We start from the raw sequence: 12,058 nt of genomic DNA on the forward strand, positions 1-12,058 counted from the left end.
CTGGAATCTGTTTAAAATGACAAAGAAAAACCTATTATCAATTCAAGGAAGTGAATTTTTAAGTAGTTATCTGCAGTTTTAATGTAGATTTCAGTTCGCTAAGTTATGAAAATGCATGTTTTGGCTATAATCTTCCGTAAATCAAGGGCGAAAACCAATTATTTGTCCCAAAAGAAGGTGTTTTAAGTATATATCTGCATTTCTAAGGTAGATTTGGGTACAATAAGAGGCGAAAAAGCAGATTCTGACTAAGATTTTATCGAAATCGGCAACTATTTGACTCAGAATGGTTGCCTTACGTCGAAATCTAATAGTTTATTAAGGTTTTCGTTACTAAAATGCCCAAAGACGCCGATTTTGACTAGAATTTGAATGATATTGACATGAATATATAACTGTTTGTATCAAAAAATGATAGTTTAAACTGATATTTGCAGTTTTAATGCGGTTTTAGGTACGATATGGGTCGAAGAAGCCGATTTTCACTGGAATCTGTTTAAAATGACAAAGAAAAACCTATTATCAATTCAAGGAAGTGAATTTTTAAGTAGTTATCTGCAGTTTTAATGTAGATTTCAGTTCGCTAAGTTATGAAAATGCATGTTTTGGCTATAATCTTCCGTAAATCAAGGGCGAAAACCAATTATTTGTCCCAAAAGAAGGTGTTTTAAGTATATATCTGCATTTCTAAGGTAGATTTGGGTACAATAAGAGGCGAAAAAGCAGATTCTGAATAAAATTTTATCGAAATCGGCAACTATTTGACTCAGAAAGGTTGCCTTACGTCGAAATCTAATAGTTTATTAAGGTTTTCGTTACTAAAATGCCCAAAGACGCCGATTTTGACTAGAATTTGAAAGATATTGACATGAATATATAACTGTTTGTATCAAAAAATGATAGTTTAAACTGATATTTGCAGTTTTGATGCGGTTTTAGATACGATATGAATCGAAGAAGCCGATTTTGACTGGAATCTGTTTAAAATGACAAAGAAAAACCTATTATCAATTCAAGGAAGTGAATTTTTAAGTAGTTATCTGCAGTTTTAATGTAGATTTCAGTTCGCTAAGTTATGAAAATGCATGTTTTGGCTATAATCTTCCGTAAATCAAGGGCGAAAACCAATTATTTGTCCCAAAAGAAGGTGTTTTAAGTATATATCTGCATTTCTAAGGTAGATTTGGGTATAATAAGAGGCGAAAAAGCAGATTCTGACTAAGATTTTATCGAAATCGGCAACTATTTGACTCAGAATGGTTGCCTTACGTCGAAATCTAATAGTTTATTAAGGTTTTCGTTACTAAAATGCCCAAAGACGCCGATTTTGACTAGAATTTGAAAGATATTGACATGAATATATAACTGTTTGTATCAAAAAATGATAGTTTAAACTGATATTTGCAGTTTTGATGCGGTTCTAGATACGATATGAATCGAAGAAATCGATTTTGACTGGAATCTGTTTAAAATGACAAAGAAAAACCTATTATCAATTCAAGGAAGTGAATTTTTAAGTAGTTATCTGCAGTTTTAATGTAGATTTCAGTTCGCTAAGTTATGAAAATGCATGTTGTGGCTATAATCTTCCGTAAATCAAGGGCGAAAACCAATTATTTGTCCCAAAAGAAGGTGTTTTAAGTATATATTTGCATTTCTAAGGTAGATTTGGGTACAATAAGAGGCGAAAAAGCAGATTCTGACTAAGATTTTATCGAAATCGGCAACTATTTGACTCAGAATGGTTGCCTTACGTCGAAATCTAATAGTTTATTAAGGTTTTCGTTACTAAAATGCCCAAAGACGCCGATTTTGACTAGAATTTGAAAGATATTGACATGAATATATAACTGTTTGTATCAAAAAATGATAGTTTAAACTGATATTTGCAGTTTTGATGCGGTTTTAGGTACGATATGAGTCGAAGAAGCCGATTTTGACTGGAATCTGTTTAAAATGACAAAGAAAAACCTATTATCAATTCAAGGATGTGAATTTTTAAGTAGTTATCTGCAGTTTTAATGTAGATTTCAGTTCGCTAAGTTATGAAAATGCATGTTTTGGCTATAATCTTCCGTAAATCAAGGGCGAAAACCAATTATTTGTCCCAAAAGAAGGTGTTTTAAGTATATATCTGCATTTCTAAAGTAGATTTGGGTACAATAAGAGGCGAAAAAGCAGATTCTGACTAAGATTTTATCGAAATCGGCAACTATTTGCCTCAGAATGGTTGCCTTACGTCGAAATCTAATAGTTTATTAAGGTTTTCGTTACTAAAATGCCCAAAGACGCGGATTTTGACTAGAATTTGAGAGATATTGACATGAATATATAACTGTTTGTATCAAAAAATGATAGTTTAAACTGATATTTGCAGTTTTGATGCGGTTTTAGATACGATATGAATCGAAGAAGCCGATTTTGACTGGAATCTGTTTAAAATGACAAAGGAAAACCTATTATCAATTCAAGGAAGCGAATTTTTAAGTAGTTATCTGCAGTTTTAATGTAGATTTCAGTTCGCTAAGTTATGAAAATGCATGTTTTGGCTATAATCTTCCGTAAATCAAGGGCGAAAACCAGTTATTTGGCCCAAAAGAAGGGGTTTTAAGTATATATCTGCATTTCTAAGGTAGATTTGGGTACAATAAGAGGCGAAAAAGCAGATTCTGACCAAGATTTTATCGAAATCGGCAACTATTTGACTCAGAAAGGTTGCCTTACGTCGAAATCTAATAGTTTATTAAGGTTTTCGTTACTAAAATGCCCAAAGACGCCGATTTTGACTAGAATTTGAAAGATATTGATATGAACATATAACTGTTTGTATCAAAAAATGATAGTTTAAACTGATATTTGCAGTTTTGATGCAGTTTTAGATACGATATGAATCGAAGAAGCCGATTTTGACTGGAATCTGTTTAAAATGACAAAGAAAAACCTATTATCAATTCAAGGAAGTGAATTTTTAAGTAGTTATCTGCAGTTTTAATGTAGATTTCAGTTCGCTAAGTTATGAAAATGCATGTTTTGGCTATAATCTTCCGTAAATCAAGGGCGAAAACCAATTATTTGTCCCAAAAGAAGGTGTTTTAAGTATATATCTGCATTTCTAAGGTAGATTTGGGTACAATAAGAGGCGAAAAAGCAGATTCTGACTAAGATTTTATCGAAATCGGCAACTATTTGACTCAGAATGGTTGCCTTACGTCGAAATCTAATAGTTTATTAAGGTTTTCGTTACTAAAATGCCCAAAGACGCCGATTTTGACTAGAATTTGAATGATGTTGACATGAATATATAACTGTTTGTATCAAAAAATGATAGTTTAAACTGATATTTGCAGTTTTAATGCGGTTTTAGGTACGATATGGGTCGAAGAAGCCGATTTTGACTGGAATCTGTTTAAAATGACAAAGAAAAACCTATTATCAATTCAAGGAAGTGAATTTTTAAGTAGTTATCTGCAGCTTTAATGTAGATTTCAGTTCGCTAAGTTATGAAAATGCATGTTTTGGCTATAATCTTCCGTAAATCAATTGCGAAAACCAATTATTTGTCCCAAAAGAAGGTGTTTTAAGTATATATCTGCATTTCTAAGGTAGATTTGGGTACAATAAGAGGCGAAAAAGCAGATTCTGAATAAGATTTTATCGAAATCGGCAACTATTTGACTCAGAAAGGTTGCCTTACGTCGAAATCTAATAGTTTATTAAGGTTTTCGTTACTAAAATGCCCAAAGACGCCGATTTTGACTAGAATTTGAAAGATATTGACATGAATATATAACTGTTTGTATCAAAAAATGATAGTTTAAACTGATATTTGCAGTTTTGATGCGGTTTTAGATACGATATGAATCGAAGAAGCCGATTTTGACTGGAATCTGTTTAAAATGACAAAGAAAAACCTATTATCAATTCAAGGAAGTGAATTTTTAAGTAGTTATCTGCAGTTTTAATGTAGATTTCAGTTCGCTAAGTTATGAAAATGCATGTTTTGGCTATAATCCTCCGTAAATCAAGGGCGAAAACCAATTATTTGTCCCAAAAGAAGGTGTTTTAAGTATATATCTGCATTTCTAAGGTAGATTTGGGTATAATAAGAGGCGAAAAAGCAGATTCTGACTAAGATTTTATCGAAATCGGCAACTATTTGACTCAGAATGGTTGCCTTAGGTCCAAATCTAATAGTTTATTAGGTTTTCGTTACTAAAATGCCCAAAGACGCCGATTTTGACTAGAATTTGAAAGATATTGACATGAATATATAACTGTTTGTATCAAAAAATGATAGTTTAAACTGATATTTGCAGTTTTGATGCGGTTCTAGATACGATATGAATCGAAGAAGCCGATTTTGACTGGAATCTGTTTAAAATGACAAAGAAAAACCTATTATCAATTCAAGGAAGTGAATTTTTAAGTAGTTATCTGCAGTTTTAATGTAGATTTCAGTTCGCTAAGTTATGAAAATGCATGTTTTGGCTATAATCTTCCGTAAATCAAGGGCGAAAACCAATTATTTGTCCCAAAAGAAGGTGTTTTAAGTATATATCTGCATTTCTAAGGTAGATTTGGGTACAATAAGAGGCGAAAAAGCAGATTCTGACTAAGATTTTATCGAAATCGGCAACTATTTGACTCAGAATGGTTGCCTTACGTCGAAATCTAATAGTTTATTAAGGTTTTCGTTACTAAAATGCCCAAAGACGCCGATTTTGACTAGAATTTGAATGATGTTGACATGAATATATAACTGTTTGTATCAAAAAATGATAGTTTAAACTGATATTTGCAGTTTTAATGCGGTTTTAGGTACGATATGGGTCGAAGAAGCCGATTTTGACTGGAATCTGTTTAAAATGACAAAGAAAAACCTATTATCAATTCAAGGAAGTGAATTTTTAAGTAGTTATCTGCAGCTTTAATGTAGATTTCAGTTCGCTAAGTTATGAAAATGCATGTTTTGGCTATAATCTTCCGTAAATCAAGGGCGAAAACCAATTATTTGTCCCAAAAGAAGGTGTTTTAAGTATATATCTGCATTTCTAAGGTAGATTTGGGTACAATAAGATGCGAAAAAGCAGATTCTGAATAAGATTTTATCGAAATCGGCAACTATTTGACTCAGAAAGGTTGCCTTACGTCGAAATCTAATAGTTTATTAAGGTTTTCGTTACTAAAATGCCCAAAGACGCCGATTTTGACTAGAATTTGAAAGATATTGACATGAATATATAACTGTTTGTATCAAAAAATGATAGTTTAAACTGATATTTGCAGTTTTGATGCGGTTTTAGATACGATATGAATCGAAGAAGCCGATTTTGACTGGAATCTGTTTAAAATGACAAAGAAAAACCTATTATCAATTCAAGGAAGTGAATTTTTAAGTAGTTATCTGCAGTTTTAATGTAGATTTCAGTTCGCTAAGTTATGAAAATGCATGTTTTGGCTATAATCCTCCGTAAATCAAGGGCGAAAACCAATTATTTGTCCCAAAAGAAGGTGTTTTAAGTATATATCTGCATTTCTAAGGTAGATTTGGGTATAATAAGAGGCGAAAAAGCAGATTCTGACTAAGATTTTATCGAAATCGGCAACTATTTGACTCAGAATGGTTGCCTTAGGTCCAAATCTAATAGTTTATTAGGTTTTCGTTACTAAAATGCCCAAAGACGCCGATTTTGACTAGAATTTGAAAGATATTGACATGAATATATAACTGTTTGTATCAAAAAATGATAGTTTAAACTGATATTTGCAGTTTTGATGCGGTTTTAGATACGATATGAATCGAAGAAGCCGATTTTGACTGGAATCTGTTTAAAATGACAAAGAAAAACCTATTATCAATTCAAGGAAGTGAATTTTTAAGTAGTTATCTGCAGTTTTAATGTAGATTTCAGTTCGCTAAGTTATGAAAATGCATGTTTTGGCTATAATCCTCCGTAAATCAAGGGCGAAAACCAATTATTTGTCCCAAAAGAAGGTGTTTTAAGTATATATCTGCATTTCTAAGGTAGATTTGGGTATAATAAGAGGCGAAAAAGCAGATTCTGACTAAGATTTTATCGAAATCGGCAACTATTTGACTCAGAATGGTTGCCTTAGGTCCAAATCTAATAGTTTATTAGGTTTTCGTTACTAAAATGCCCAAAGACGCCGATTTTGACTAGAATTTGAAAGATATTGACATGAATATATAACTGTTTGTATCAAAAAATGATAGTTTAAACTGATATTTGCAGTTTTGATGCGGTTCTAGATACGATATGAATCGAAGAAGCCGATTTTGAATGGAATCTGTTTAAAATGACAAAGAAAAACCTATTATCAATTCAAGGAAGTGAATTTTTAAGTAGTTATCTGCAGTTTTAATGTAGATTTCAGTTCGCTAAGTTATGAAAATGCATGTTTTGGCTATAATCTTCCGTAAATCAAGGGCGAAAACCAATTATTTGTCCCAAAAGAAGGTGTTTTAAGTATATATCTGCATTTCTAAGGTAGATTTGGGTACAATAAGAGGCGAAAAAGCAGATTCTAACTAAGATTTTATCGAAATCGGCAACTATTTGACTCAGAATGGTTGCCTTACGTCGAAATCTAATAGTTTATTAAGGTTTTCGTTACTAAAATGCCCAAAGACGCCGATTTTGACTAGAATTTGAATGATGTTGACATGAATATATAACTGTTTGTATCAAAAAATGATAGTTTAAACTGATATTTGCAGTTTTAATGCGGTTTTAGGTACGATATGGGTCGAAGAAGCCGATTTTGACTGGAATCTGTTTAAAATGACAAAGAAAAACCTATTATCAATTCAAGGAAGTGAATTTTTAAGTAGTTATCTGCAGTTTTAATGTAGATTTCAGTTCGCTAAGTTATGAAAATGCATGTTTTGGCTATAATCTTCCGTAAATCAAGGGCGAAAACCAATTATTTGTCCCAAAAGAAGGTGTTTTAAGTATATATCTGCATTTCTAAGGTAGATTTGGGTACAATAAGAGGCGAAAAAGCAGATTCTGAATAAGATTTTATCGAAATCGGCAACTATTTGACTCAGAAAGTTTGCCTTACGTCGAAATCTAATAGTTTATTAAGGTTTTCGTTACTAAAATGCCCAAAGACGCCGATTTTGACTAGAATTTGAAAGATATTGACATGAATATATAACTGTTTGTATCAAAAAATGATAGTTTAAACTGATATTTGCAGTTTTGATGCGGTTTTAGATACGATATGAATCGAAGAAGCCGATTTTGACTGGAATCTGTTTAAAATGACAAAGAAAAACCTATTATCAATTCAAGGAAGTGAATTTTTAAGTAGTTATCTGCAGTTTTAATGTAGATTTCAGTTCGCTAAGTTATGAAAATGCATGTTTTGGCTATAATCCTCCGTAAATCAAGGGCGAAAACCAATTATTTGTCCCAAAAGAAGGTGTTTTAAGTATATATCTGCATTTCTAAGGTAGATTTGGGTATAATAAGAGGCGAAAAAGCAGATTCTGACTAAGATTTTATCGAAATCGGCAACTATTTGACTCAGAATGGTTGCCTTAGGTCCAAATCTAATAGTTTATTAGGTTTTCGTTACTAAAATGCCCAAAGACGCCGATTTTGACTAGAATTTGAAAGATATTGACATGAATATATAACTGTTTGTATCAAAAATTGATAGTTTAAACTGATATTTGCAGTTTTGATGCGGTTCTAGATACGATATGAATCGAAGAAGCCGATTTTGACTGGAATCTGTTTAAAATGACAAAGAAAAACCTATTATCAATTCAAGGAAGTGAATTTTTAAGTAGTTATCTGCAGTTTTAATGTAGATTTCAGTTCGCTAAGTTATGAAAATGCATGTTTTGGCTATAATCCTCCGTAAATCAAGGGCGAAAACCAATTATTTGTCCCAAAAGAAGGTGTTTTAAGTATATATCTGCATTTCTAAGGTAGATTTGGGTATAATAAGAGGCGAAAAAGCAGATTCTGACTAAGATTTTATCGAAATCGGCAACTATTTGACTCAGAATGGTTGCCTTACGTCGAAATCTAATAGTTTATTAAGGTTTTCGTTACTAAAATGCCCAAAGACGCCGATATTGACTAGAATTTGAAAGATATTGACATGAATATATAACTGTTTGTATCAAAAAATGATAGTTTAAACTGATATCTGCAGTTTTGATGCGGTTTTACGTACGATATGAGTCGAAGAAGCCGATTTTGACTGGAATCTGTTTAAAATGACAAAGAAAAACCTATTATCAATTCAAGGATGTGAATTTTTAAGTAGTTATCTGCAGTTTTAATGTAGATTTCAGTTCGCTAAGTTATGAAAATGCATGTTTTGGCTATAATCTTCCGTAAATCAAGGGCGAAAACCAATTATTTGTCCCAAAAGAAGGTGTTTTAAGTATATATCTGCATTTCTAAGGTAGATTTGGTTACAATAAGAGGCGAAAAAGCAGATTCTGACTAAGATTTTATCGAAATCGGCAACTATTTGACTCAGAAAGGTTGCCTTACGTCGAAATCTAATAGTTTATTAAGGTTTTCGTTACTAAAATGCCCAAAGACGCCGATTTTGACTAGAATTTGAAAGATATTGACATGAATATATAACTGTTTGTATCAAAAAATGATAGTTTAAACTGATATTTGCAGTTTTGATGCGGTTTTACGTACGATATGAGTCGAAGAAGCCGATTTTGACTGGAATCTGTTTAAAATGACAAAGAAAAACCTATTATCAATTCAAGGATGTGAATTTTTAAGTAGTTATCTGCAGTTTTAATGTAGATTTCAGTTCGCTAAGTTATGAAAATGCATGTTTTGGCTATAATCTTCCGTAAATCAAGGGCGAAAACCAATTATTTGTCCCAAAAGAAGGTGTTTTAAGTATATATCTGCATTTCTAAGGTAGATTTGGTTACAATAAGAGGCGAAAAAGCAGATTCTGACTAAGATTTTATCGAAATCGGCAACTATTTGACTCAGAAAGGTTGCCTTACGTCGAAATCTAATAGTTTATTAAGGTTTTCGTTACTAAAATGCCCAAAGACGCCGATTTTGACTAGAATTTGAAAGATATTGACATGAATATATAACTGTTTGTATCAAAAAATGATAGTTTAAACTGATATTTGCAGTTTTGATGCGGTTTTAGATACGATATGAATCGAAGAAGCCGATTTTGACTGGAATCTGTTTAAAATGACAAAGAAAAACCTATTATCAATTCAAGGAAGTGAATTTTTAAGTAGTTATCTGCAGTTTTAATGTAGATTTCAGTTCGCTAAGTTATGAAAATGCATGTTTTGGCTATAATCTTAAGTAAATCAAGGGCGAAAACCAATTATTTGTCCCAAAAGAAGGTGTTTTAAGTATATATCTGCATTTCTAAGGTAGATTTGGGTACAATAAGAGGCGAAAAAGTAGATTCTGACTAAGATTTTATCGAAATCGGCAACTATTTGACTCAGAAAGGTTGCCTTACGTCGAAATCTAATAGTTTATTAAGGTTTTCGTTACTAAAATGCCCAAAGACGCCGATTTTGACTAGAATTTGAAAGATATTGACATGAATATATAACTGTTTGTATCAAAAAATGATAGTTTAAACTGATATTTGCAGTTTTGATGCGGTTTTAGATACGATACGAATCGAAGAAGCCGATTTTGACTGGAATCTGTTTAAAATGACAAAGAAAAACCTATTATCAATTCAAGGAAGTGAATTTTTAAGTAGTTATCTGCAGTTTTAATGTAGATTTCAGTTCGCTAAGTTATGAAAATGCATGTTTTGGCTATATTCTTCCGTAAATCAAGGGCGAAAACAAATTATTTGTCCCAAAAGAAGGTGTTTTAAGAATATATCTGCATTTCTAAGGTAGATTTGGGTACAATAAGAGGCGAAAAAGCAGATTCTGACTAAGATTATATCGAAATCGGCAACTATTTGACTCAGAATGGTTGCCTTACGTCGAAATCTAATAGTTTATTAAGGTTTTCGTTACTAAAATGCCCAAAGACGCCGATTTTGACTAGAATTTGAAAGATATTGACATGAATATATAACTGTTTGTATCAAAAAATGATAGTTTAAACTGATATTTGCAGTTTTGATGCGGTTTTAGATACGATATGAATCGAAGAAGCCGATTTTGACTGGAATCTGTTTAAAATGACAAAGAAAAACCTATTATCAATTCAAGGAAGTGAATTTTTAAGTAGTTATCTGCAGTTTTAATGTAGATTTCAGTTCGCTAAGTTATGAAAATGCATGTTTTGGCTATAATCTTCCGTAAATCAAGGGCGAAAACGAATTATTTGTCCCAAAAGAAGGTGTTTTAAGTATATATCTGCATTTCTAAGGTAGATTTGGGTACAATAAGAGGCGAAAAAGCAGATTCTGACTAAGATTTTATCGAAATCGGCAACTATTTGACTCAGAAAGGTTGCCTTACGTCGAAATCTAATAGTTTAATAAGGTTTTCGTTACTAAAATGCCCAAAGACGCCGATTTTGACTAGAATTTGAATGATATTGACATGAATATATAACTGTTTGTATCAAAAAATGATAGTTTAAACTGATATTTGCAGTTTTAATGCGGTTTTAAGTACGATATGGGTCGAAGAAGCCGATTTTGACTGGAATCTGTTTAAAATGACAAAGAAAAACCTATTATCAATTCAAGGAAGTGAATTTTTAAGTAGTTATCTGCAGTTTTAATGTAGATTTCAGTTCGCTAAGTTATGAAAATGCATGTTTTGGCTATAATCTTCCGTAAATCAAGGGCGAAAACCAATTATTTGTCCCAAAAGAAGGTGTTTTAAGTATATATCTGCATTTCTAAGTTGTTTTGGGTACAATAAGAGGCGAAAAAGCAGATTCTGAATAAGATTTTATCGAAATCGGCAACTATTTGACTCAGGAAGGTTGCCTTACGTCGAAATCTAATAGTTTATTAAGGTTTTCGTTACTAAAATGCCCAAAGACACCGATTTTGACTAGAATTTGAAAGATATTGACATGAATATATAACTGTTTGTATCAAAAAATGATAGTTTAAACTGATATTTGCAGTTTTGATGCGGTATTAGATACGATATGAATCGAAGAAGCCGATTTTGACTGGAATCTGTTTAAAATGACAAAGAAAAACCTATTATCAATTCAAGGAAGTGAATTTTTAAGTAGTTATCTGCAGTTTTAATGTAGATTTCAGTTCGCTAAATTATGAAAATGCATGTTTTGGCTATAATCTTCCGTAAATCAAGGGCGAAAACCAATTATTTCTCCCAAAAGAAGGTGTTTTAAGTATATATCTGCATTTCTAAGGTAGATTTGGGTACAATAAAAGGCGAAAAAGCAGATTCTGACTAAGATTTTATCGAAATCGGCAACTATTTGACTCAGAAAGTTTGCCTTACGTCGAAATCTAATAGTTTATTAAGGTTTTCGTTACTAAAATGCCCAAAGACGCCGATTTTGACTAGAATTTGAGAGATATTGACATGAATATATAACTGTTTGTATCAAAAAATGATAGTTTAAACTGATATTTGCAGTTTTGATGCGGTTTTAGATACGATATGAATCGAAGAAGCCGATTTTGACTGGAATCTGTTTAAAATGACAAAGGAAAACCTATTATCAATTCAAGGAAGTGATTTTTTAAGTAGTTATCTGCAGTTTTAATGTAGATTTCAGTTCGCTAAGTTATGAAAATGCATGTTTTGGCTATAATCTTCCGTAAATTAAGGGCGAAAACCAATTATTTGTCCCAAAAGAAGGTGTTTTAAGTACATATCTGCATTTCTAAGGTAGATTTGGGTACAATAAGAGGCGAAAAAGCAGATTCTGACTAAGATTTTATCGAAATCGGCAACTATTTGACTCAGAATGGTTGCCTTACGTCGAAATCTAATAGTTTATTAAGGTTTTCGTTACTAAAATGCCCAAAGACGCCGATCTTGACTAGAATTTGAATGATATTGACATGAATATATAACTGTTTGTATCAAAAAATGATAGTTTAA

This window comes from Cylas formicarius, unplaced genomic scaffold, assembly GCF_029955315.1.
Source record: "Cylas formicarius isolate icCylForm1 unplaced genomic scaffold, icCylForm1.1 PGA_scaffold_20__1_contigs__length_1931585, whole genome shotgun sequence".
In the NCBI taxonomy this organism is placed as follows: domain Eukaryota; kingdom Metazoa; phylum Arthropoda; class Insecta; order Coleoptera; family Brentidae; genus Cylas; species Cylas formicarius.